This window comes from Primulina tabacum, chromosome 4 (assembly GCF_025594145.1).
Source record: "Primulina tabacum isolate GXHZ01 chromosome 4, ASM2559414v2, whole genome shotgun sequence".
Classification (NCBI taxonomy): Eukaryota; Viridiplantae; Streptophyta; class Magnoliopsida; order Lamiales; family Gesneriaceae; genus Primulina; species Primulina tabacum.
In genome coordinates, this window is record NC_134553.1 from 28002600 (window position 1) to 28030441 (window position 27842).

At 38.3% G+C, this 27842-nt stretch overlaps 1 long non-coding RNA gene across 1 annotated transcript; it reads left to right on the forward strand.

The window, feature by feature from the left end:
- Nucleotides 1-4086: 4086 nt before the first annotated feature.
- LOC142541605 (uncharacterized) lies at nucleotides 4087-7250 on the forward strand. The gene is made up of 3 exons (XR_012819415.1): nucleotides 4087-6314; nucleotides 6500-6592; nucleotides 7063-7250. It is a non-coding gene; the product is annotated as an uncharacterized LOC142541605 (long non-coding RNA).
- Nucleotides 7251-27842: the final 20592 nt, after the last annotated feature.

The following is a 27842-nucleotide window of genomic DNA, read 5'->3' on the forward strand; positions in this document are numbered from 1 at the left end:
TTCAGCAGTCGAGTGTCCCCAGATATTGAGGACCGGGTGGTCAGAGTGCCCAAGTTCCTCCTCAAGTTTGAGTGTATGCCATGACCGAGGATCAGGCGAGAGAAGCTCCTGCTGGCGTGATTGCAGATATTTGCACGCTTTGCGATTATCCTGCACGTGTTTTATTTGATACATGAGCATCTCATTCATTCATATCTCATGCATTTGTTGCATCTCACAATATTGAGTGTACCCCGTTGTATGATACTTTGTCGATAGCCACGCCAGCAGGGAAGATTATTTTGTCTGAGAAAGTTGTGCATAATTGTGTATTGATATATGAGGATAATGTGGTATTTCTGATATTGATTGTCCTCCCGATGCACGACTTTGATTGTATTGTTGGCATGGATATCTTGACGACAAATCGAGCTACCGTTGATTGTTGTCATGGAGTGGTTCGATTTCGACCGATTGATGGACCCAACTGGAATTTTTATGGCAAGGGTTCCCAAGCCAAAATTTCATTGGTATCTTCCTTGGAAATATCTCGACTTTTGACTGGCGGAGATGAGGGTTATCTTATCTACGCTATTGATGTCTCTAAGAAGGAGCCTTCTCTATCTGAGATTCCTGTTGCGAAAGAATTCCCGGATGTATTTCCCGATGAGATTCCTGATTTTCCTCCTCATCGAGAATTTGAGTTTAGTATTGATCTTGTGCCGGGGACTGTGCCTATATCTAAAGCTCCCTATCTCATGGCACCATTGAAATTGAAAGAATTGAAAGAACAATTACAGGATCTTCTCGATAAGGGATATATTCGACCGAGTGTATCACCTTGGGGAGCTCCGGTTTTATTTGTTCGAAAGAAAGATTATGCCTTTCGGTCTCACAAATGCTCCTGCTGTTTTTATGAATTTTATGAATCGTGTCTTTCGAGATTATCTTGACCGATTCGTTATTGTATTTATTGATGATATTCTTGTATATTCGAAATCCAAAAAGGAGCATACTGAACATCTGAGACTGGTACTTCAAACTCTTCGTACTAGTCATTTATATGCCAAATTGTCCAAATGTGAATTTTGGATGGACAAAGTTGTATTCTTAGGCCACGTCATTTCGAGACATGGCATATCTGTTGATCCTGCGAAGGTCGAAGTTGTATTGAATTGGCCAAGACCTACGAATGTTCCTGAGATCCGTAGCTTCGTGGGTTTAGTTGGATATTATCGTCGTTTTATTGAAGGATTTTTGAAAATAGCTAAACATATTACTCAACTGACACAGAAGAATCAGCGATTCATATGGTCAGATGAATGCGAAGCTAGCTTTCTTGAATTGAAGACGAGATTGACCAGAGCACCTGTGCTTACTATTCCATCAGGTACTGGAGGATTTGCAGTGTGTACAGATGCGTCTGTTAAAGGTTTGGGCTGTGTTCTGATGCAACATGGCAAAGTGGTTGCTTATGCGTATCGTCAATTGAAATCTCATGAAACTCACTACCTTGTTTATGATCTTGAATTGGCCGCCATTGTGTTTGCTTTGAAGATCTGGCGCCATTATTTGTACGAAGAAAAGTTTGTTATCTATTCAGATCATAAAAGTGTGAAATATCTCTTTTCTCAATCTTATTTGAATATGAGGCAACGCAGGTGGATGGATCTCTTGAAGGACTTTGATTGTGAGATTCAATGTCACCCTGGATCGGTGAATGTTACTGTGGATGCCCTTAGTCGAAAAGTTTATGATTCTGTGTTAGCATCTATTTGTGTCGCCAAGGTACACGAGGATATATGTACTTCTGGCTGGACTTTTCACTCGAATTGGAATTCTGTCACTGTCTCAGCATTGCAAATTGAGCCGAACTTGATATCGAAAATACGAAAGGCCCAACGAAGCGATGCTCAGATCCAAAAGTCGAAAGAACTTGTATCTGCAGGACATCAGTCTGGATTCCAGATTTCTTCTGATGGTTCTTTACGACTTCATGGTCGGCTGGTAGTCCCTAATGATTCTGATTTGAAATCTGCTCTTATTTGAGAAGCACATTGTAGCAAATACAGTATTCACCCTGGAGGTCGAAAGATGTATTTGACATTGAGATCTCAATTCTGGTGGAAACGTATGAAGAAGGACATTGCTGAGTTTATTTCGAAATGTCTTGTCTGCCAGCAAGTGAAAGCCGAGAGAATGAAACCTGGAGGATTACTCCATAGTCTTGAAATCCCGAAATGGAATTGGGAACATATTGTTAAGGATTTTGTGACTCATTTACCTCGTTCGCCCAAGGGCTGTGATGCTATTTGGGTTATTGTTGATCGGCTTTCGAAATCTGCACATTTCATTCTTGAATCCAGTCTCAATTGTATCTGATTGTGATCCCAGGTTTGCTTCTAAATTCTATGGTAGTTTCCAAGAAGCGATGGGTACGCGTTTGGCTATGAGTGCTGTTTATCATCCTCAAACTGATGGCCAGACTGAGCGTACAATTCAAACGTTGGAAGATATGTTGCGTGCGATTGTGATGGATTTCAGAATGGGATGGCAAGATGCCTTACCATTAGTTGAATTTTCTTATAATAATAGCTTTCAAACCAATATTGGTATGGCACCATTTGAAGCTCTATATGGGAGACGATGTAGATCACCGTTATTCGGGGATAATATTGGTGAGAGACAATTGACTGGACCTGAAATGATACAGGAAATGAATGATAAGGTTGAGTTGATTCGGCAGCGGATGAAAGCTGCTCAGGATCGTCAAACGAGTTATGCGAAAAAACGAAGACGACCCTTGGAATTCCAGAAAGGTGACAGAGTGTTTTTAAAAATATCTCCCTTTAGAGGCACTATTCGATTCGGCATGCGAAGTAAATTATCTCCTCGATATGTTGGTCCATACGAGATCCTTGATCGAGTTGGTGATCTTGCTTATCGATTGGCATTGCCACCAGCTCTATCTGCCATTCACGATGTATTTCATGTTTCGATGCTGAGAAAATATGAACCAGATCCATCACATGTACTTGCACCTGATGAGGTTGAACTTGATCCTTCTCTTTCCTATGTTGAACAACCTGTTCGCATTATGGATCGAAAGGAGAAGATATTGCGAAATAAATCGATTCCGCTAGTTCGAGTGCAATGGACACGGCATGGTGTGGAAGAGTCGACGTGGGAATTGGAGATGTAATGCCCGAGATTGTAGGTTGATAAAATGAAATTATGAAGTGTTGCATGGAAGAGGCACCGCACCCGTGCCTAGCATTCTACCGCACCCGCGGTTGTGGCTCATGAAATGTGGAAGATCTATAGTAGCTTCACCGCACCCGCGGTCCCCGATGTAGCGCACCCGCGGTGAAGAGGCAGTAGGATATGATGTTGGTATATTAAGGTCACCGCACCTGCGGTCTAAAAAGCAGCGCACCCGCGGTCGATTATTCTGAATTTATGAATGTGGTGCCGTGGGGTGAGCGCACCCGCGGTGAGAGAATGAGCGCACCTGCGGTCGCTGTTTCTGAATTCTTGGGATGAGCCCCGTGAGCTCCGCGCACCCGCGGTAAGAAGTGAGCGCACCTGTGGTCTTGCGTGTTGAACAAAGAATGAAACATGTGTCCCTTCTCATGCATACTTAATGTGTTGTCTCTCATTCCTTACCATTTCCAGCAGGCAGACCGAGAGAGATTATCTTGGCAAGTTCGTGATTCCTTGCATCTTAGAAATTAGATTGTGCGACATTTAACTAACCGAATTTAGTTCCGAGTTCAGATTTGTGGTAGAAAAATCGGATTTTACTTCGGCAAGCGTTACTTCGGCAATAATAAATTACGAAGTAATACATTACCAATAACTTCAGTATAACACAAGCGAAGTAAAATAATATATTTTACTTCGGATGTTTAAAAACACGGGCTTCACTATATTTTTTTATTATATTTTACTTCGGCATATCAATGTTGATGAAGTAAAACATAAAGAAAATAAGTTCATACTGAAGTAAAAAGATGACTATATTCAGAGAACTTTTTAAGTATGACTATATTCAGCTTAATTGGAATCATTCATTATTCAAGTGTCACCCTTTATGAGTCAATTGCCATGACCTTCTTCACAATCGCAATTATTCGAATCGAAGATATAAAAAGCCCTACAAATCCCCAAAACAGTGAAGAATCCACTCCTGAATTGATTCATTCTCCAACTTGTAGATGCTATTTTTCTTCTTGTTCTAAGCTCATATGACCGAGGGGCGCGTGTTTGGGCAATCGCTAATTCCAATGGCTCAATCGGCGAGGGGTGGCGCTGTGAGGTTTTACTCGGTGGGGGATTACCAGCTGGGGAATCAGATAGGTGCGGGTTCGTTCTCGATGGTTTGGCACGCTCACCACCGGGTGCACGGAACTGAAGTCGCGATTAAAGAAATCGTCACCGCTAGATTGAATTCCAAACTTCAAGAGAGCCTCAAGTCCGAGATTTTCATCCTTAAGAGGATTAATCACCATAATATTATTCACTTACACGACATGATCGAGGTACGTGCCAATCGTCGTTTCCATTCCTTGAAACAATTTTTTCTCAAGGAGCTGGATTAAATTTGGAGAGTTAGTTATTTCCTTTTTAATTTTCTTTCCAGTTTTCTGGATGTTGGGCGATTAAATTCGAGATTGATGTGTTTCTTGTTTTTGTACAAGTAATGCGGTCGGTTTTGGGCATCTTAGGATAATGAACTGCGCAGAGTAGTCTTGCCGTAACTGCTACAGGGACAAAAAAAGCCAAGTTACCGAAACAAAGCAGTTAATTATAGGATAATTTTTAGCTTTAATCGTGTCATTAGGTTGCTTACGTTTCTTCTTATGTTTTACTGCTTTGTTGTGTGAATACAATAGTTATCTTGATTTAGAGATTAAACAAGGAAAGAAACTATGTTATTTATAGATTTTAAGAGGTTCAAATTTTCTGCTAGAAGGTAAATAACAATTGATGTTGGCATTATGCCATCAACGGCAAGTTGAAATGGGCAAATATTGTTTCCCACGGGCCACGTTGCATATTTATGCTTTCATGTGATTGTTTATTTTGTTGTTATTGCGTGATTGTAGATAGGCAGTTGGAGGCTCCGGCACTACAAGAAAAATTCCAATGCCTTCTGCATTTTTTAGCCACTACTTTGTGGGTCATTTTTTGTACTTCATATTTCAAAATTAGAAAATTATGAAAACCAACCTGAATGAGCTAGATGTAAAAATAAAGTATATTTAGAATTTGGGGGGATGAGAAGTTAAAAATAAATAAAAAATTTAATAATCTGTTCTAAAATTATGAAACAGAAAGTCTCTTTACATGGGCAAAATGACTGGATTTGCAGAGAACTTTAACGTGGTCAGCAACTTTGCGACACTCCTTGTTATCATCTTGTACATCTCACAATTCCAAAATTGTCAAAAGTTATGAGTCCTATGGCCATTTGAAGTTTTATCAATATATCACTTTTTTGTTCAGGCTTTTGTTGTTCTAAACTCTTTGGAATCATACTCACCTTGTAGGGCCCTTGGTCTCACACTAGCGAACAAACATGGGGTACCGTGGTGTTACACACCTTTTGTCCTACTTCAGTTTCATCTCTTACCGTAGTTGTACACAATTCACTCTCTATAAATTGCGGCAAAGTCTATAATCCTCGAGCTTTAATCATTATTTTTTGGTTGATTGACATGTGTACAATTTTAATTATTTTATTACTTTTTTTTCTATGTTTCTTTAGAAATGATATACATGTGTGAAGTGTCAAGCTGGAAGCATAGACTTACTAAAACTGTAATGATTCTGGTGTGGCCAAGTGGGTATTAATGGATTTTTATGCTGGAAAGAATTTCAACAAATTGAATTTTTGTCATTATGGTAATTTATTCCATCTGGGGTTTCTGCTTCTGATTCTTCAGCTTTTCTCCATGATTTATGTCATGATATGCTACTGACTTCAGGTTGGCACAATTTTAAATTTGTAATCGATAGTGATAGTTTTGAATTGAGTTTACTTGAAGATCTTGCACCTAACATATTCAAGTCGATTATTTCTCTTTAATGCAGTAAGAGTTAATCATTTTTCACTTAATATTTTTTGTGATACCAAATTATTATTATTGTGAAATATTGTGATGATTGAGTTCAAGCAAGGTTGACTATTGTGTTGCTCAAATCACTACATCAATGACATAGAATTACAGCTTCTGTTTGAATAATATATCTTTTTGTCCATCGCGTCATTTTTAATCTTACTTTATGTTCAGGTATTGCTGTTTTTCATATGGGTATTCATTTGTTGCAAGGTCAGTGTTATACCTTAAAATGAATGTACACATGCTGATGCATGCATTCGATGTCTATAGTATGTCTTTGTATATGTCTTGGTTGCGTGTATTTTGATTGGATGACTAAACCTCAAAAGTTTTGCATGATATATACTTCATTTCTAGTTGGCTCCTATTGAGTTTTTTTATGAATGACATTGCAGATTGGATGGGATTTTGTCATGAGAATGAGTGCAGATCTAAGGGATTTATTTTTGTATGAGGCTTTTTTGTATTATAATTCACTTCTTCTTATGGTGAGTGAATACCGATATAAGTTGATCTGTTACACGGAGAAAAAATGTTAAAATTTATTTGTTCTATTGTCCCAGAATGTTTTTTCAACATATTGTGTTTGCTTTATTGCAGACTATGATGGTTTGGCTATGGGGAATAAATCTGTGGGTTTTTTCCCAGGCTAATGTTGGTTATGCTAAAATCTTTGACTTAGATCAAAGTCATCTCACTTATAAAGAAATATGGGGAATAAATCTGTGGGTTTTTTCCTAGGCTAATGGATGTAGACTATATGGAAACAACAGGCGCTATCTCAGCTTGGAGAGTGGTGACATGTTAAGAATTTTTATCCGGTGTTATTTCAAGATGCAAATGAAATAAGTCCGTACTTTTAAATGAAACCTACCTCTACCAGTACTGATATATTTTATATCTGTCAATTTTTATTTGAAATAGAAGAATCTAATGTATTTTCTTTTTCAAATTTCAGTTTGCAGGATGCATCAAGAACCAATATTACACCCAATCTCAATATGACGAGGTCAAAAGTGAATGGAGTGAATTTGTTTACTCCTATGTAGGTGCTTAAATGGATGGTATATGTTGGGATAAATATTTTGTTTGTCATTGTGGATTTTTGGATATACTTTTGGTTTTGTTGATACATTTTTGGGTTATTTATGGGATACAAATTATTGAAGTATTTCGAACTACTTACTTCGTCACTAAATGTAAATTGTGAAGTAACATAATATAAAATACTTCAACAAATAGGATAAATGCTAAAGTTATAGATTATATTTACCTCAACAAATAGGATAAATTATGAAGTTGTTTGTGACTATTACCTCACCAAAATACATAACTACGAAGTCTTTCAGATGAATTACTTCGTCACTCAATGTAAATTGTGAAGTAAAATATTATAAACTACTTCGCTAAATAATAATTAAGACGAAGTTATATATAATATATTACTTCATTACTTACAATAATCGATGAAGTAAAACACATTTCTTACTTCGGCACCGGTCCAATTCTGGACCGGTTTTCCTTCGAAAACCGGTCAAAGACTTCATTATTTTCAATCATACAACTTCGGTTATTATGCGAAGTAAAAGGTACATCTATTAATTCACGTCCATATACTTCGGCACTTAACTACCTTATTACTTCATTGAATACGCGAAGTAAAAAGCGATTTTTCTTCTAGTGAACGTTCCTTGCATCATAAGCTTCAAAAGGATGTAAGTATTGTTCATTTCCAGCATGTTTTGAGAATTATATGTTGGAGGAATTGTGATTTTATTATAGATTTATGTTCTTGAGTAGCTAGAGATCATAACGCCGTAAACGGATCGATTATCGGATGTCGTATGCAATTTGTATGATTTTCCAGCATATATTGAGTTGAGATGGTGCAGAATTTAGTCTTGTGGATTGATGTTGATAAGAATTATGAGTATTGATATTTGAGTTGATCGGTATCGAAAGATTACGTCGTTATGGCGTCGAAGGTTATTGAAATTACATATTGATCTATTTGCGTATCCTATTTGGAGTGGAAGATTGATATAGTGCATTTATACATGTTATTAAGATTAGGATTGACAGATTTTATATCCCGACTTCGAGACTTCGATTGAGTCCAACAAAAAGAAAGGTATAATTCATGTGAATTCGGGAAGATACAACTCGAATTAGATTTGATTTGAGTTTCCCAAAATCACATACTAGATTGTTATTTATATCTTGTTATGTTTAAGCCTTGTTTATAGATTTATATTCAAGCATTTAAGATAGGAGAGTCATTGGCAGATTTGCCAAATTTCTAGAAGTTCGGTGGTATCGACGCATAGGAGCATATTTACTCCGATTGTAGACATTCGATACAAACAGGACCGAAGTCTAGGAATAAGACGTACTGTCACCCCGATTGGGAGGGTAGGTGGCAGACTGTGACGTCTTATTCACACCGGGATCCCTGGAGTTAGAGTCGAGTCGAGTCAAGATATGAGTTGATTTCAGTTGAATGCTTATATCAATTTAGGTTCATAGATTGTGGAACATATGGTTACTGCTTTTATTCATGATAGTATGCTTCATGATTATGTTGTGTATATGCATGTATACCATGTCTTATACTGGGATTTATTCTCACCGGAGTTTCCGGCTGTTGTTGTGTCTGTATCTGTCCATAACGACAGGTGAGACAGGATCTGGGTCGCGACAGAGATGAGAGATTGAGATAGCGTGGAGATTACGGGCATAGAAGAAGATTACTAGTGGTTTCTTACTAGACATGTACTACATGTGGATTGTAGTTGGTATTGAACACTAGTTTGTATATATGAAATGTGATAGGATCGATTGACGTGTCAAGAGTGTTTAGAAGGGGGGGTTGAATAAACACTCTCAATTAATATTGGTCTTATCGAATTTTTGAGTTCAGTTTGCTGACAAACTGATTTTTGGAATCTTGTTGGTCAATATCAATCAGTTAAACTGAGGTAGTTGCGGAAGGTAACTGACTGACAGATAGAATACAGAACTGAAATAAAATACACAAGGATTGTTTCTGGATGTTCGGAGAATTCAATTACTCCTACTTCACCCCTTCTATCACAAGGATAGGATTTCCACTAAAAGACTTTGATCCAATACAACACTTGTACAGACCCACTTCAGTTAGGACTTACCCACTTCCTAAACTGAAACTCTTAGTATTACAAAATGATCTCTGTGCGTAACTGATCTTAGCACTATTGAATTAACAAACATTACAGAGTGCTAGTTTGCTCAACTTGTAGCCTTGATTGCTACTAATAAATCAAGTAAGAGTGAGCTGAGGTTTTGACAGAGTAATAGCAAGTTTTGAATGATGTATCGTCACTTCTTCTTTTTCTTCTGCCATATTTATACTCTTCTTTTCCAACGGTAATCTTGAGATAAATTTGAATCTTTGTATCCGTTGGTTTCCACTTGATTATTCCTTCGATATTGTTTGCTTCATTTATTGTAATTCGATGTCTTAATTGCTTTGACCGGAATGCGTTGTTTTAGTAGTCTTGGTTGTTGTGCGGTGCTCTTGTAATCTGTTATGTCTTCTTTGTTCTTTCCCGAGACATCTTCAGTTGAGAGACTTTGAGGCATTCGGCTGAATGTTTTAACTGATCAGTTCCAAATGATCAGTTTACTCTGTATCATTGTATCATCTGATTTCAGTTGATAAGTTCAGTTGCCGAATTCGCTTGCGCGTATCAGTTGATTCATATTTTGTTAATCGATTGATTCATGTATTGTCAAACTCCAGAATCTAGTTTCCAACAATTTCCCCTTTATGGTTTTTGACAAAACCAAGTGATTTAAGATCGAATAATTGAGCTCTTTGTAGATAATAGATTACGCAACTGAATCATAAAATAACTGGATTCCTTATAGATAACATAAAATCTGAGAATATTATATCAGTTGATTCTAATAATCTGATTAATTCTTCTTCAGCTGCTGTTCTTCCCCCTTTTTGTCAAACAACTCCATTTTTTCTGATAACTTTCTAACGTCAATGAAAGAATTTTTACATCTGATGAGATACTCGTGGCAACAGTTGTGAGGGAGGTTTGTAGCAATTCTGTTTTATTTGAAACAGAGGTTTCCAGTCGCTCAACTCTCTGACTGATTACATCCTGAGTTGTAAAGAGTGAGTTAACTAGCCCCTTCTTTATTTCATGCACAGTTCTGCTAAGAGAGTCCATGTTGGCTTGAAGAGCGTTTAGTTTCGCCGAGTCAAATTCAGTCGAAGAATCTAATTTGACAGTATGAGACAGTTGTTCGAATTGAATTTTCTTGATTTCAGCGAGCATCTGCTGCATATTGTACTGTATGTTCTGGATTTCTTCAAGAACAACATCCATTTATGTGGATTGAATTGGAGGTTGCTGGCTGGGCGTTTCTGAATGCTTCGATGTTTGTCCAAAAAGAACTAATGCTTGATTAGTTTCCATTGTTCCAGCCATAGGCTGAGCTGGAATGTTTTATTGAATTTGAGATGATGAACGTTGGTTTTGATCAAGAAATGTACTGTCTGGCTGAATGATGGAGATGGATGGTTCATACATAGGGGCCTCCTGTGGAGAATTAACTGAAATTTGTTCTTGCTCCTTTGATTCAGTGAGCAACTGACCTTCTACATGTTCAGCAGTTTCTTGTTCTGAGGGTTTTGCTTGTTCATCAGTTTGAATATCTTGTTCAGCAGAAGTTTCAGGCTGAACTGGTGCTTCAGTTTGAGCTTTTTCCGATTCAGTTAATTATTTTTCTGAAGTTTGGTTTGGCACTTCTGTTTGATCTTCAGTTTGAGCAGATATAAATTTTTCAGCAATAAGTGACTCAGCTGGTGCTTCAGATGATATCTTAATGTCTTGCTCTGGTTGTTCAGCTGAATGGAAAATTGAGTCATATTGTATTTCCTCTAGCTGAGCTTCCAAGGTAACAGCTTGAATGATTTCATTAATGTTTGCCAAGGATAGTTCTGCTTCAGAATATAGCTGATGTTCTGTCTGAGAGGATTGAGGTATTCCCTGAACTGGCTTTTCAGTTGCCTGTTGTGGAGATGGTTCTTTTTGTGGAGAGGAGGATAAATCTTTTTCAATATTTGAGTTGGGGGGTTTGTCATGAAGAACTAGTTCCTGATCTTCTTCCCAAAATTTGATTTCACTCTGCAGACTACTAAGATCTCTGTCCAGTTGAGTGAACACAGCTCTATCATTGTATGCAGTTGGACTTGTGGGATTGTAGTTGGACTTCAGCTTTGCTACCATTCTTGTTAGCTTTTTGACGCGAATCTGATTAAAGAAATATTTCTGCCTTTCTAATGCCTGTGGAATTGAAGCAGCTTTGACTACTTTCATCACAATTGCTTCTAGCTTGATGAACTTTTTCACTTGAGATCTATGCTTCAGTTCTTTGGCAAAGATTTCTGTTCTGAAACTTTTCCAACAATCAAAAGATTTTAATTGTGATGTGGCAACCTGTTCCCAAACTAGGTCAATGTGTGTTTGAATGACATTGGATGGCCGGGGTTCTTCAACCAGCTTGCCTTTTCCTTTGTCAGTTGAGAAAATGTGAGGAAGATCCATTCCAGAATGTGTGGAGTGCACAGGTTCCCTTAATATTACACCTTTAGATCTGGCTCTAGGCAGGATGGTAGGGCGATTTACAAGAGTCAAGGGAGCTCTTACCTTAGCTGGTGTCTTTGCTTTGGTAACTGTATCATCAGGTGAGACTACTTGCCAAGGGATAGCCTGAATGGGCTGTTGAGCAGCTGATTGAATAATTTTCTCAGGTGGAATGACTTCCACTGTGGTGATTGGTTTGGTTCTTTGAGTCCTTGGTCTCTTGACAAGCTTAGGGGAAGGAGTTTTCTCTGAATCTGATTAACTGAGAATCAGTTTCCTTTTTGCTGTTTTGACCTTCTTGACTGGTGATGGCTCAACCTCTATTTTTGTTTTTGATGGCAAGGTGTTTTTGGCAGTAAATACCTTGAATTTTGTTGATGTTTCAGCATTTTCAGCTACCAAACCCTTCAGTTTTAACAGATAACTGATTTGGATGGCGAAGCCACATGACTGTTTGGATGACTTGAGCATATTCTTCAAGATGTTAAAAAGAATATATCTCCAATTTGCTTTCTTTTCACCCATGATTATGGTCATTACCTGGAATTTTTCGAGTGTAAAAGCAGCATAAGAACCGGCTTTTGCTAATATTCCCTTTGCCACGATATCAGCTAACAACTGAATTTCTGGTTTCAGTTCCTTCTTTGGATCGGAAACCTTGATTTTCCGTCCATCTGCAGATAGTCGAGTCTGCATTTCTTCAATGTCATGAGTTTTTACTTCAGAAAAGCTGACATAACCATCACTTGGCAAAGAGAAGATTTCTCCGAAAGCTTCTTCAGAAAGGAGTAGCAACTGATCATTGATAGTCACAGAGATAGTGTCATTAGCAGTGATAAATCCCTTCCGATAGAATTCATTGACCTCCTTGAGGTATATCTTCTGAGAAGATTGTCCCAAGAACATCCTGAGACCTGCCGACTCAAGCTTTAGAAATACATTCTTAACGTCTGCTTCTTGAATCGATAGAACCGAGTTAAAATCGATGACCATCGCATTCAAGATATGGGCTGGGATCTGGTTTGCCATTTCGGAAAGTGTAGTGATCTGCAAACTGAAGAGAATAAGTTCTGAAATTTGTATACTCTTAGAAACTGATTGTAATTGTGAAGAATAGAACTGAAGCGGGCAAAATGCTTTTGTTCGTGACTGTTCAAATTCTGGACACGTGTCAGCCCGGGAAAGATTTTGAATAAAAATGTGTGCACGTGTGCTGTAATCGTGTGTTTATAATAATGAGCGGGTTTAAAATATGCCACGTCATAAAAATTTAGTCACCTCATTTGATTTGGAATATTATAAGTTTTTAATTGGTTAACTTATGTGAGAAGATTTGTAAAATTTTCAAGTTGAACGATCAGTTGGGAAACTGATTCAAGTCAGTTGAGAATTCACAAACGATTGTCTTCTCAGTTAACTTCTTAAAAACTGACATTCCCCCTAAATTGGTGCATATAATAATTAAAGTAGTGCTACAAAATAATTTTAAGAGTCAGAGAGGTTATTGGTTTTGCTGAAACGTTGACGACTCTTCAGCTTTCTTGATATTCTGCTATAAATAGAAATGGCTTATTAGTTTTAGACATATCATCCAAAATATTCAAGATAAAAAATGTCTGATACGGGTGACTCAAGTCTTTCTACCTTTTCTGTGGAGGCCAGGAAGGCTGAGATAGAAGACGAAGTCTTCTATGAAAGTCTGCATTACTGGGAGCGATTGCAGGAGCTTGAGCTCTTATACAACTCTGGGGAGGCCACCACTCCTGAATTGGTGGCATAACTGAATCAAGTGCGAAAGCACTTGAATATTGCTGTGTGGGTGGACGTCTTCAAGGACGGTCACATGTATCAGCTGATGCTCCGCAAGGAATTGAAGATCCTGAGGCGCATAGCTCATTCTCACAGCTTTCTCATGACTGCTCCTTCTTCTCTATCTGTTTGGCTGAAATTTTGGATAATTGTTGTGGAGGAGAAGTATGATGATGTAATCCAGACCAACATTTATATGTAATGAAATATTTATCTGGTTTTAACTCTGTTTTTCTGCAAATGATATATTTCATCAGCTGTGATATGTAAACAAATGAACTGATGAGAGACTAACTGTCATAAGTTGATCATGAACTGGGACTATTTAAACAACTATTAATAGAATTCAAACTGGTGTCAGTTGACAATGAACAACTGATAACTTAAAGTCCTTGGTAAATGTGAAAGACGCATTGATTAACTTGAGACTCTTCAGCTTCTCCAACGTCATTTTCCTATAAATAAGATGATAGTGATAAAAATGTGATGCAATATCAGTTCAAAAATATTTCAATATGTCTGATTCTGATGCATGCAGCAGCACTCATGTTCATGTTACTGAGCATTCAACCCCTCGTTTAAAAGATAACAAGAGAAAGATGGAGATATATGTTTTTCAGAAGGTGATGTTAACATGGGAAAAGATTCATGAGTTGAAGAGGGTGAGTGACAGTGGTGCTATTCCTACTCGTGCTCAGGAGGCAAGAGCACTGAAATACCTTGAACGTTTTGAAGTGAGGCATGTTAGGGATTTGGTTGAAGACAAATGTCTTTTGGAGGCGATGCTATGGAAGGAGTGGCATGTTGTTGATAAGATTTCGAAATCTAGGGCATTTGCTAGAGTTTGAATTTATGAGTTAAATGATTGGGTTAGGGCGTGGCTAGATTCAGTTGATTCTATGATATCTTCTGTAAAATGGGAATGTTGGTATTCTTAATGAAGTGTTATTTTCAATTTGTTGTGTTCTTATTTTCTGCATATAATTCTGTTAGTGAAGCAATATTACTAATAATTTCTAAGATAAATCAATTAAACCAAGAATATTTCGAAAGTAAGAAAACCTAGCCTCGGGTAATGGTTTTGTGAAGATGTCAGCTGCTTGCTGTTGAGTTGAAATATATTCTAGTCGAATATCCTTCTTTAACGCATGATCCATAATGAAGTGATGCCTGACATCTATATGCTTGGTCCTTGAGTGAAGAACTTGATTATAAGTGATGGCAATTGTGCTGGTATTATCACAAAATATGGGCGATTCAGTTGACGTTACTCCATAATCCTTCAGTTGTTGATGAATCCAGATCAGTTGTGCACAACAGCTACCAGCAGCAAGATATTCTGCTTTTGTTGTTGAGGTAGCTATGGATGTCTGCTTCTTGCTGAACCAAGAGATCAGTCTGTCTTCTAAGAACTGACAAGATCCACTTGTACTTTTGCGATCAAGCTTATATCCTGCATAATCTGCGTCTGAATATCCAACTAAATTGAAGGTGAAGTCTTTGGAATACCATAGCCCAACATTTTGCGTGTCCTTAAGATATCTCAGAATTCTTTTAGCAGCTGAGAAATGTGATTGCTTAGGATTTTCTTGAAATCTGGCACACATACAGACAGCAAAAACAATATCAGGTCGACTGGCTGTTAGGTACAACAATGAACCTATTAATCCTCTATATAATGTCGCCTCTACTGATATTCCCCCTTCGTCAGTATCTAGTTTAACTGATGAGCTCATGGGAGTAGTTGCAGCTGAGCATGATTTCATACCAAATTTCTTTAGCAACTCCTTTGTATATTTTGTTTGACTAATGAATATACCAGTTTCCAGTTGGTTCACTTGCAGTCCAAGAAAAAATGTCAGTTCACCCATCATGCTCATTTCAAACTTTTCCTGCATTAACTTAGCAAACTTTTCGCACAATTTGGGGTTAGTTGACCCAAATATTATATCATCAACATAAATTTGAACTAATAGAATATGATTATTTTTAGTAAATTTGAACAAGGACTTATCAACTGATCCGGCTGTAAAGTCATGATCAGTTAGGAATTTTGAAAGAGTTTCGTACCAAGCCCTAAGAGCTTGTTTAAGACCATATAATACTTTGTTCAAATAGTATACATGATCAGGAAGTTTGTGATTTACAAAAACTGGAGGTTGTTCAACATATACTTCTTCTTGTAACTGACCGTTTAGGAATGCACTCTTCACATCCATCTGGTAAACTTTGAAGTTTTTGTGAGATGCATAAGCAAGAAATATTCTGATTGCTTCCAATCTTGCAACTGGAGCATACGTCTCATCGTAGTCAATTCCTTCTTCTTGCCTATATCCTTGTGCTACTAGTCTTGCTTTGTTACGTATAACTGAACCGTCCTCGTTTATTTTATTCATGTACACCCATTTTGTACCTATAATGGTTTTTGAAGTTGGTTTTGGAACTAAGTTCCAGACGTTATTGTGAGTGAACTGATTTAGCTCTTCTTGCATAGCATTTACCCAGTTAGGATCAGCAAGAGCTTCATCAGTTTTTTTTGGTTCCATTTGTGAGACAAAGGCTGAATGAATAAATAAATTTAACATTTGATTGCGAGTTCTTACTGGATCAGATGGATTTCCTATTACCAATTCTGGTGGATGTGATTTTCTCCATCTGTACTCCGCATTCGTTGCATCTGCAACTTCTTCAGTTTGTAACTGAATGCAGTTTTCAGCTTCAGTTGATGCCTCGTCAGCTGATATTTGAATATTATCATTTTCCTTTAATAACTGATTGTCAGCATTGACTTCCTGCTCATTTAATTGATCCAATATCTCTGGTTCTGGTGTTTGAAGGATGTTTTGATTATTATGATTTTCATCTTTGTCATCATCTTCAAAACTGATATCTGAAAATCGATCAGCTAGCTCAACTTGATCAGTTGGCTTATCAGTTAGTGCAGTTTCATCAAAATCAACATGCGCAGATTCTTCAACATTTAAAGTTTTCTTATTAAAGACTCTACAAGCTATACTAACTGATGAATATCCAAGGAATATTCCTTCTGCAGATTTGGCATCGAACGCTTTTAAGTAATTTTTACTATTATCATGAATAAAACATCTACAGCCGAATAATTTGAAATAAGTGATTATACTTTTTCTTCCATGCCAGATCTATATGGTGTTTTCATATGATTCTTATTAATCATTGATCTGTTCTGAGTATAACATGCAGTGTTTATTGCCTCTGCCCAAAATCTTTGAGAAATACCAAAATCAGCAAGCATTGTTCTAGCAGCTTCTTTAAGGGTTCGATTTCTTCTCTCAGCTACACCGTTTTGCTGAGGAGTTCTTGGTGCTGAGAGCTCATGCTTGATTCCAGCATTCTCTAGAAAGCTTGAAAGTGTTTGATGGATGAATTCAGTTACTCGATCAGATCTGATTCGATCAATCCCAACTGATTTTTCATTTAAAAGTCTTTCAAATAGTTTAATCAGTTGTGCAGCCGTATGGTCTTTGGATTTGAGAAAGATAACCCAAGTAAATCTTGAAAAATCATCTACGACCACCAAGGTGTATTTCATTCCCCCTAAGCTCATGACTGGTATTGGACTGAAGAGATCCATGTGCAATAGTTCTAAGCATCGGGATGAAAACTCACAGCCCTTGTTTTTGAAAGAAGATCGTACTTGTTTTCCATACTGACATGCTGAGCAAAGTTTTTCTTTTGAAAAATTTATTTTGGGCAAACCAGTTACAAGTTCATGTTTACTCAGATAGGCAATGGATTTAAAGTTTAAATGATTTAACCTTTTATGCCACAACCAGTTTTGAGATGATTTTGAAGCAATAAAGCAGACTGGTGCATGAGGCTGTTCATTCCAACCTACTTTATATGTGTTTCCACATCGTTTGCCAGTTAGTATGATTTCATCAGTTGATGTTTTAACTGAGCATGAGTTTTTATCAAATTGTACCGAGAATCCATTGTCGCATAACTGACTGATGCTAATCAAGTTATACTTCAGATTCTCTACTAATAAAACATCTTTAATAGTAAAGTTACCATGGATAAGCTTACCCTTACCCACGGTTTTACCTTTGGAATTATCTCCGAAACTGATGTTTCGACCACTATATTTGGTCGGTTGAGATAGCATACTTGCATCTCCTGTCATATGTCGTGAGCAACCGCTGTCCAAATACCATATTGAATTTTTATCTGTACCTGTTATCTGCAAGTACACACATAATATGATTTGGTACCCATATCTATTTGGGTCCAAAACTTATCAGTCCCTTTGGAACCCATACTGATTAGTCTAACTGACTTTCCAGTAGCTGTATTCCAAATGGTTTTTCTCGCCTTTTGTGTGCTTGGTGAGTAGTGTACAGTTGATACAGTATGTGTTTTAGTCTTATTCAACTGATTGTTCAATCTGTATCTCTTCTGAACTGGCTTGCAGTTATAGTAATTGACATAGCCATTCGAATAGTTTTTGTGAAATCTTTTTGATGACCCGCTTTGTGAATCAGTTGAAAGCTTTTGGCTATAGCCAATCCCATATCTTCTAGCCTTGTTCAACTTCTCAGTAAGTTGTTCAATCAGTTTACTGGGCTCAATTTGTTCTTGTACCACTGCTGATTTGACAAAGTGAATGTACTTCTCTTTGTTCATTGTCAGCTTTGGTTGAGTATCATTTGAAAACATTTCTCCTTGATTACTGAACCCTAAATCAGTTTTATCAGAAACTGATTTTTGTGAATTCTGCATCTCATTCAGTGTAGTAGACGACTTATTCCAAGATTGAATGAGTTCAGTCTGTTTTGAATTTTCAAGGATCAATTTCTGGGTCAGTGACTGATCTTTCTTTCTCTCTGCTTTTAACTCAGCAATTTCCCTTTTTAGACTCAACAAATCAACTGATTCATCAGTTTTGGTTTTATTGTCCATGAGATCATTTTGCTTTGACTTTATTTCATCAAATGATGATGCAAGTTTCTGGTACTCATTTACCATTTCATGCAATGTTAAAATGAGTTCTTCTCGTGTAAAATCAGTTGAACTAAAATCAAATACCTGTTGACTTGTAGATTGTGCTTCTGTATCATTGGCCAATAGACATTTGACTTCCTCTTCATCACTTGAGCTATATGAGCTTTCTGGTTCTGATTCGTCACTATCAGTTTCTGTCCATTTGGATTTGTTCTCTTCAGCTAATAGAACCTCATGTTTCTTTTTGTAGGTTATCTTATCATCTCTGGATCTTCTCTTATGCTCATATGATTTCTTTCTTCTGTCAGTTGATCCTTGACTGTCCTTTTTAGGTTTAGGACAGTCAGCAATATAATGACCTGTTTTGCCACAATTGTAGCAAGCATTTATTTCTTCTTTGGAATTGTTTCTCTGGTATTGCTTCTGAAAGTTTCCTTGGTTCTTTCTCATGAACCTCCCAAACTTTTTGATGAATAATGACATAGCATCATTGCTTAACTGATCGTCAGATTTCTTGACTGAACTGGTTGATTCAGTTCTTACAACAGCTAGAGCAGTTGTAGCTGTAGGAGTAAATGGTTCTCCTTCTCTGCTCTGCAATTCAAATTCATAAGCCTTTAAATCAGCAAATAGTTCATGAAGTTCGATCTGGTTCAAGTCTTTAGATTCTCTCATAGCCATAGTTTTGACATCCCATTCCTTTGGAAGACCTCTCATCACTTTTAGTGCAACCTCTTTGTTAGTATACACATTTCTGAGTGCATTTAATTCATTTACAATACTGCTCACCCTTTCATCATACTCATTCATTGATTCTCCAACCTTCATTTTGATATTGTCAAATTTCTGAACAGCAACAGAGAGTTTATTTTCTTTTGTTTGGTCATTTTCTTCATATAACTGAATCAACTTTTCCCAAATTTCTTTTGCGGTTTTGCACATCTTTATTTTGTTGAATGTTGCATTGTCCAGTGTTTTGTATAGAGTATCTATGGCCACATTGTCAAGATTGGCTTTTCTTTTGTCCTCAGTTGTCCACTCTTCTCTGGGCTTTTGAATTCTCTGTGGTGCCCCTTCAGTTATGGCAATTGCTGTATTTGCTTTTAGAATCTTCATGGGTCCGTCTGTTATGACATACCACATGTCATCATCTTGTGCAGCTAAGTGAGCCTGCATTCTGATTTTCCAGTCATCGTAATCTTCACTTGAGAACATAGGAATTTTATTGAATGAAGTCATGCTAGCAGATTTATAGATCAGAAGTATTCAAGAACAAGATTCAACCGCTCTGATACCACTTGATAGGATCGATTGACGTGTCAAGAGTGTTTATGTAGAACCCGTAAATCAGTAGACGTACAAGCCATGCATAATTCTAGATTTTTAAATTTAATTGACTTCATTGCATGATGCACTTATTTGAAGTTAATTATTTTATTATTTCAGTTCAGTAGTTTGATCTTTAGCATTTCAGTTATTTCAGTGAGGCCGGACCGGAGTTGGAGTTTTGAGATAGAATTTAAGATTCGAGAAATATTTCCAGAAGTTAATTTAGCTAGCAACCAAGTTCATTTAAGTTAGAAAGGGAGGTTTGAGGATTTAATTTAATTATTTGAGGTGATTAAGAAATGAACTCATTTAAGTTATTTAATTAAGGGGTTAGCTCACTAAAATTATTTAAAGGATTAGTAAGGCTTTCAAGGATTATTAGTTGACTAGATAATCAACATTTCCCTTTATTTTATCATGCATTTTTCGGCCACCCTTAGTGCTAGAAGATTCATTTTCCAACTCATCAACTTTGACCAATTCTTTTCATGTAATTAGTAGGATAATTCTAGGATTTTTTGGGAGCACAATTTAATTAATTAATGGACATATCCTAGACTAGAAAATAAGCAAATTTCGGCCACTACCTCCTAGAAGCATCCACCAACTCATTTGATATCAATTCAAAATTTAAAATTCAAAGGGGAGTGGACTTGGTCTTGATTCTTTCCTTATATCTTGCACCCACTTCCCTCACCCTCCTAACCATCATTCCCCCTCCCTTAGTCACGAAATTCAGAGTGTTGTTGAGAGAGGAAAACCGTGGGAATTCAGTAGGAAGCAAGGGAAGAAAAATCGAGAGCAAGAAAGGTAAACAAGAGAAGCGCTCCACCTCCTCCGTGCCGCGTCGTCGTTGTTTCGTTCGTTTTCTTTCAAAACGAAACCAGGCATGTCTAGATTTCTTTCAAACCTCAATCAAGTCATATTATCATTTATTTTTCAGTACATGATCATGTTTATTCAAGTAAAAATCGAGATCCATGTCAAAACATTTTGAAACCACACATGCAGAATTTTCGAATTCCTTGGCAAGCTTCACGGTTTCTTTTGTTTTGTGAGTTTCAGGTATTGGATCGACTCCAGGCTCCCAAGGCGGCTTATATACATGTAGTAGGATGCATTAGGACCATGTTGGTCCATTCAAACCAGCCCCATGCTTGCTGGAAATTCAGAATGACAGCAACCTCCCCATAGGTGCAGAAATGTTGTTCGAAAAATTCAGTTTGTTGTCATGGAGGAAGGATCTGATCTTGGCTGCCCCAAGGGCCTATAGCCATGGTTGGATCACTTCCCTAGCATGTCTAAGACGTGACTAAGTTGTCCTTTTGGTGGCTTGGTCCATGGTTCATCGGTTTTTAATAAAAACGTCAAAACAGCCCCTATACCCCTTCGGCTACTTCGGTTGGACAGCTTTTGGTTTCCGTTTTTGGTTTCTTGGTATGGATCTTGGTTGGCCTATGGCCCATAGCCACGGTTCATACCATGCTCCTAGATGTCTAGATCGTGCCATGGTCAATCAAATGGCCACTGGAACGACGCAAGACATCGATCATAGCATAAACACTACACACGCATGCACGTTGCTCTCGGTTGGACCCTTCGGTTGAGTTTTGGTGTGATGCGGATTGTGGCTGGCCTAGGGCCCTTAGCCATGGTTCAAATCATTCCTTGGGATGTTGGTAAGAGTCTCTGGTCGGTGGTTCACTCCCCTAATGGCCGATAGTCTCGAAACCAACGCAAGTCTTGTAGTTGCGCAGCTGCTGGAAATTTCAGCAAGTTGCTGTGTTGGTTCAGAGGCTCGTTCGAGTTCTTGGTTGGCTTTTAGCCCATGGCCTTGGACTGGACAGTGCCTCATTGAATTAGGAAGGTCATGTTTTTGACCGTTTGTCATTTGGATCATTTTTGAGGTCGTACGAGAATTTACGGTGCAATGTGCCAAATTGACTCTCGAAAGAGCGTTTCGTGTTTTGGCCTCCATTTCACCTAGATTTCGACCCTATCATTTTAGGAGCATTATTTTATGATTTTTCAGCGTATTTTAATCATGACTATACGTCGGTTCAGTGTCGGTTCAGGTTGGCTCGGAGTCATGATTAAATGCGAAGTCATTAGGCGTCATAGTCGCATCTTTTGAACGTAAATTGCATCGTTGGTCAAGTTTAAGCTATTGCATATTTTTCATGGCACAGTTAGGTTGCAGCGAGCCTGGGAACGATCCAATCCAATCCAGTTGGTAAAATTACAGGAATTTTCATTATGCCAGTTAATTATTTTACGTGCATTAAATAGAAAATGATTATTTTTGAGATTTATGCGATATGGCTTGTGGTTCATTCACTATGTGGGAGTGTTATTTTATACGGTCGCCAGTGACCGATCAGTTCAGTATGGTACCACCCGGTCGCCAGTGACCGGCCAGCTCAGTTCAGTTTCAGCCTCCCCGGTAGCCAGTTACCGATCAGTTCAGCTTAGTGCAGTGGCCACAGGCGTAAAACATAATCTCAACAGAAAATTTTATCAGTTATTTCAGTACAGGCTCCAAGGAGCAAATATTTTTACAGTAATTTCCAGTTCAGTTATGCACGTATTATAATTGCTCAGTACAGATTATTTTCAGTATGCCTCAGGGCAGGATATGATAACTCATGCATATTTTAATTCAGATTTTTACTCGTTACCTGTGATATATGCATGCTGAGTCTTTAGGCTCACTAGACTTGATTGTTGTTGGTACTGATGAGGCCAGGGCCGAGGGCGGGGACCAGTGAGCCAGCTTGGGTCGGCAGTAGTGGCACCCGAGGACCTCAGTGCAGCAGTTGTTATTTTATTCCGCAAACAATTTTTATCAGTCGTTGGATAATTTTTAAATTGTTATTGTTGGCAAAACTTTATTTTCTTCCGCTGCTATTATTTTAAACATTGAACTTGATTCCCCAGTGATTTTATGAATGAGGCCATTTAAGTTCTTTTAAAAAGAAAAATTTTTAATTTTCCGCAAATTTTCAAGAAAGGAGTTTTAGGCCCTTTACAGTTTAGAAGGGGGGGTTGAATAAACACTCTCAATTAATATTGGTCTTATCGAATTTTTGAGTTCAGTTTGGTGACAAACTGATTCTCGGAATCTTGTTGGTCAATATCAATCAGTTAAACTTAGGTAGTTTCGGAAGGTAACTGACTGAGAGATAGAATACAGAACTGAAATAAAATACACAAGGATTGTTTCTGGATGTTCGGAGAATTCAATTACTCCTACGTCACCCTTTCTATCACAAGGATAGGATTTCCACTAAAAGACTTTGATCCAATACAACACTTGTACAGACCCACTTCAGTTAGGACTTACCCACTTCCTAAACTGAAACTCTTAGTATTACAAAATGATCTCTATGCGTAACTGATCTTAGAACTATTGAACTAACAAATATTAGAGAGTGCTAGTTTGCTCAACTTGTAGCCTTGATTGCTACGAATAAATCAAGTAAGAGTGAGCTGAGATTTTGACAGAGTAATAGCAAGTTTTGAATGATGTATCGTCACTTCTTCTTTTTCTTTTGCCATATTTATACTCTTCTTTTCCAACGGTAATCTTGAGATAAATTTGAATCTTTGTATCCGTTGGTTTTCACTTCATTATTCCTTCGATATTGTTTGCTTCATTTATTGTAATTCGGCGTCTTAATTGCTTTGTCCGAAATGCATTGTTTTAAGTAGTCTTGGTTGTTGTGCGGTGCTCTTGTAATCTGTTATGTCTTCTTTGTTCTTTCCCGAGACATCTTCAGTTGAAAGACTTTGAGGCATTCGGTTGAATGTTTTAACTGATCAGTTCCAACTGATCATTGTATCAGCTGATTTTAGTTGATAAGTTCAGTTGCCGAATTTGCTTGCGCGTATCAGTTGATTCATATTTTGTTAATCGATTGATTCATGTTTTGTCAAACTCCAAAATCTAGTTTCCAACAAAATGAAACAAGACATGGATTTATGTTGTTGAAATAAAATAGATAAAGACCTTGTGCATGTTTATATGCATTTGTTTATGATATTGTTAAAAGAAATTTTTTTTATGACCCATATTTTCGAACAAAGATCCAATTAATCCCAAAGAGAATTGAGTTAGAGCCCGGGTCCCCACAATAGGTGGTATCAGAGCGATAGATCCTTTAGACTGAGATAGAGTAGAATGAGCGGGGTAGATTGAATTTTCTTCCTTGCTTTTGTGGTGCTAGCATGATTTATTGCTTTCCCTATTACATGTTGTCTCGTTATCTGAGTTGATTTATAGCATGTATTCGCAAAGATTGAATAAGAACCGATTCTGGATCAGAGGTATATGATCAGAGGAGGGTTGAAACAGATTATATAGATTGTGTACTAATCTGTTAGATAATCAGATATGCCGCCTCGACGAGTACCGCAACCAGCAGCAGGTCGAGCACCAGAACAGGGCAGTACATCCAATGATCCGATGGATGTGACCGCTACACCGATGGAGACCTTGCTGAAAAGGTTTCAGTCATTTAGACCACCGACACTGAAGGGCACAGAAAATTTAGTTGAGTGTGAAAGTTGGCTCGATGATATAGAGATGTTACTTGAATCTCTTGACTACCCCGACGAGCGACGAGTGAAATTGGTTGGACATCAATTGCAAGAAGTGGCATAGAACTGGTGGTTGACTACGAAAAGAGCATTGGAGCACCGTGGCACGCAGATTACTTGGAAGGTGTTCAAGACTGAGTTTTATCAGCGATTTTTCCCCGTGTCCTACCGAAAAGACAAAGGTGCTGAATTTGCCAATTTGAGACAGGGACAGCTGAACATTGAGGAGTATGTTTCTAAGTTCTCTGCATTGCTCCGATTTGCTCCTCATGTCGCAGAAAATGATGAAGCCGTTGCAGATCAGTTTATCAATGGCCTGAATCCTGAAATCTTTACCTTGGTGAATACCGGTAGGCCCAATAATTTTGCTGAAGCATATAAACCGTGCCAAGGGGGCAGAAGCTGGATTGCTTAGGCAACGAAGCACTTCCTATGTCGCTCTTACTCCGAGACCGCCACAACCTTCATTTCAACCCCCTCCCAGATTCGAGAGTGGTGGTAGCAGCAGCGGAAGGAAAGTCCAGTTGAAAGCAAAGGGCAAACAGTTTAAGAGATCAGGGATTAGTTCGTCGAGCTCCAGTGGGTCTCGACAGAGAGGTCCTGGTCAGAGTACAGAGTATACAGGGGTATATTGAAGTTCCTGTGGAGGCCGACATGCCACCGAGCAGTGTCAGGGTGTTATGGGTCGCTGCAACATCTACAAATAGTAGGGACACTTTGCCATAGTTTGTCCCCAGAGAGGTGTACAGCAGGCTCAGAGTGTAGGAACATCTGGTTCAGTAGCTCAGCCTGAGAGGCAAGCTTCATCTGTTCATTCCTTTCAACCCAATCCTACACAGACACAACCCAGAGCCAGAGGTAGCCAGACTGTGAGCCAACCTCCCAGATAGCAGGCTCGAGTATTTGCACTGACTGAAGAACAGGCCCAAGATGCACCAGATGATGTGATTGCAGGTTACTGTTTTCTTTGCGGTTATCCTGCCTATGTATTGATAGACACGGGTGCATCTCATACTTTCATATCTGAGCGTTTTGCATTGTTGCATTCATTGCCCGTCGAGTCATTATCTGCTGTAGTGTCTATTTCTTCTCCATTGGGAAGTGGTCATATATCTGTGACTTCAGTTAGGCATTGTATACTACAGTTTGAGAGTCACGAGATTGATTTAGATTGTATTGTGCTTGGGTTAGCTGATTTTGATTGTATTTTTTGGATTGATATGTTAACCAAGTACAGAGCCACTGTAGATTGTTTCCAGAAGATTGTCAGATTCAGACCAGAGATGGCTGATGAGAGGAAGTTCTACGGTAAGGGTTCCAGATCTCGGATTCCCTTAGTATCTGTTTTTGACGATGACTAGATTATTGCAGAAAGGAGCAGAGGGGTTCCTTATATATTCAGTAGATCTACTGAAACCGAGTCCGTCATTGGCAGATCTGCCAGTGGTACGTGAGTTTGCGGATGTATTCCCAGACAAGATTCTAGGGTTACCTCAAGCCCGAGAGGTTGATTTTAGTATTGATCTTATACCAGGTACAGTCCCTATATCTCGAGCTCCCTATAGAATTTCGCCTATTGAATTGAAAGAATTGAAAGAACAGCTCGAAGATTTATTGGCCAAGGGTTACATCAGATCGAGTGTATCTCCTTGGGGTGCTCTGGTATTATTTGTTCGAAAGAAAGACGGTTCGATGAGATTGTGTATTGATTACCGACAACTGAACAATGCAACAGTAAAGAACAAATATCCATTGCCTCGTATCGACGATTTATTTGATCAGTTGCAGGGATCCTCTGTCTATTCCAAGATCGATCTAAGATCTGGATATCACCAGCTGAGAGTCCGAGATGTTGATATACCGAAGACAGCGTTTCGAACCAGGTATGGACATTACGAATTTATTGTCATGCCTTTTGGTTTAACGAATGCTCCAGCAGTGTTTATGAGTTTGATGAACCGTATCTTTCAGAAGTATTTAGATGAGTTTGTTATTGTTTTTATTGATGATATTTTGGTATATTCCAAGAGTGAGATTGATCATGCCGAGCATTTAAGAATTGTGTTGCAGACATTGAGAACAGAGAAATTGTATGCTAAACTGTCAAAGTGTGAGTTTTGGTTGAGACAGGTTGTCTTTTTGGGTCATATCATATCTGGAGACGGTATTTCTGTGGATCTGAGTAAAGTTGAAGATGTGATCAGTTGGCCTAGACCGATTTCTGTACCAGAGATACGCAGTTTCATGGGTCTAGTAGGATACTACCGACGATTTATCAGAGATTTCTCCAGTATCGCGAAACCAATTACCCAGTTGACACAGAAGAATGCGCCATTTGTGTGGTCTGAAGCTTGTGAGTCTAGCTTCTTGGAGTTGAAGAAACGACTGACTAAAGCTCCAGTGTTTACGATACCTACAGGTACTGGTGATTTCGTCGTATATTGTGATGCATCTCACAGAGGGTTAGGATGTGTTTTGATGCAGCGAGGACATGTGATCGCATATGCCTCGAGACAGTTGAAGCCACACGAGATTCGTTACCCAATTCAAGATCTTGAATTGGCGGCCATCGTATTTGCTCTAGAGATATGGCGACACTACCTCTATGGCGAGAAATTTGAAATCTACTCTGATCACAAAAGCCTGAAGTATCTGTTTTCTCAGTCAGAGTTAAACATGAGACAGCGTTGATGGCTCGATTTGTTAAAGGACTTTGATTGCGAGATCAAATACTATCCAGGAAAGTCGAATGCATCAGCGGATGCCTTGAGTCGAAAGGTATGTTCCCCATCCTTATCGACGATAGGTGTTTCAAATATGATTGAAGATTGTTGTTTGTCTGGATTAGCGTTTGATACAGATAGTAGACCACTACGACTTGCTACGATTCAAGTTGATCCAGATTTGATTTTGAGAATTAAAGCAGCACAAAGAACTGATCAGAATATTCAGAAGTCGATTCAGATGGTCAGATCAGGACATCAATCAGAATATCAGGGTACATGATCATATTTTGTATGTGAATAACCGTCTTGTAGTGCCAGATGTTTCAGATTTGAAACAACAGATATTGTCAAAAGCACACTGTAGTCGGTTCATTATTCATCCTGGTGGCAAGAATATGTACAACGATTTGAAGACACAATTCTGGTGGAAACAGATGAAGTCAGATATTGCAGAGTTTGTGTCTAAGTGCTTGAATTGCCAAAAGGTGAAGGCCGAGAGGAAGAAGCCCGGAGGTTTACTTCAGAGTTTATCTATTCCTGAATGGAAATGAGATCACATTTCCATGAATTTCGTTACGAAGTTACCACACTCATCCCGGGACTGTGATGCGATTTGGGTCATTATTGACAGATTGACCAAATCAGCTTGTTTT